The sequence below is a fragment of the Penaeus monodon genome, chromosome 15 (assembly GCF_015228065.2).
Source record: "Penaeus monodon isolate SGIC_2016 chromosome 15, NSTDA_Pmon_1, whole genome shotgun sequence".
NCBI classification, from domain to species: domain Eukaryota; kingdom Metazoa; phylum Arthropoda; class Malacostraca; order Decapoda; family Penaeidae; genus Penaeus; species Penaeus monodon.
This window is the reverse complement of record NC_051400.1, coordinates 1,282,195-1,282,412: the sequence shown is the minus strand read 5'-3', so window position 1 is coordinate 1,282,412 and position 218 is coordinate 1,282,195. Positions and strand designations below refer to the sequence as shown.

General features: G+C 48.6%; 1 protein-coding gene across 1 annotated transcript in view; it reads left to right on the top strand.

Moving 5' to 3' along the window:
• LOC119582085 overlaps positions 1-218 on the top strand; it is a 36,499-nt gene that overhangs the window by 15,001 nt on the left and 21,280 nt on the right. The window lies entirely within an intron of this gene.

Sequence of the window (218 nt, the reverse complement as noted above, 5' to 3'; positions counted from 1 at the left end):
CTCCCCCCCCCCCTTTTTTTCCCTTTTTTTTCCCCCCCCTTTTTTTTTCCCCCCTTTTTTTTCTCTTTCTTTCCCCCCCCCTTTTTTTTTCCCCCCTTTTTTTCCCCCCTCCCTTTTCCCCTCTCTCTCCCCTTTTTTTTTTTCTTTTTTCTCTCCCGCCTTTTTTTTTCCCCCCCCCTCTCTTAAAATTTTTCCCCCCCCCCCCTTTTTCTCCCCCC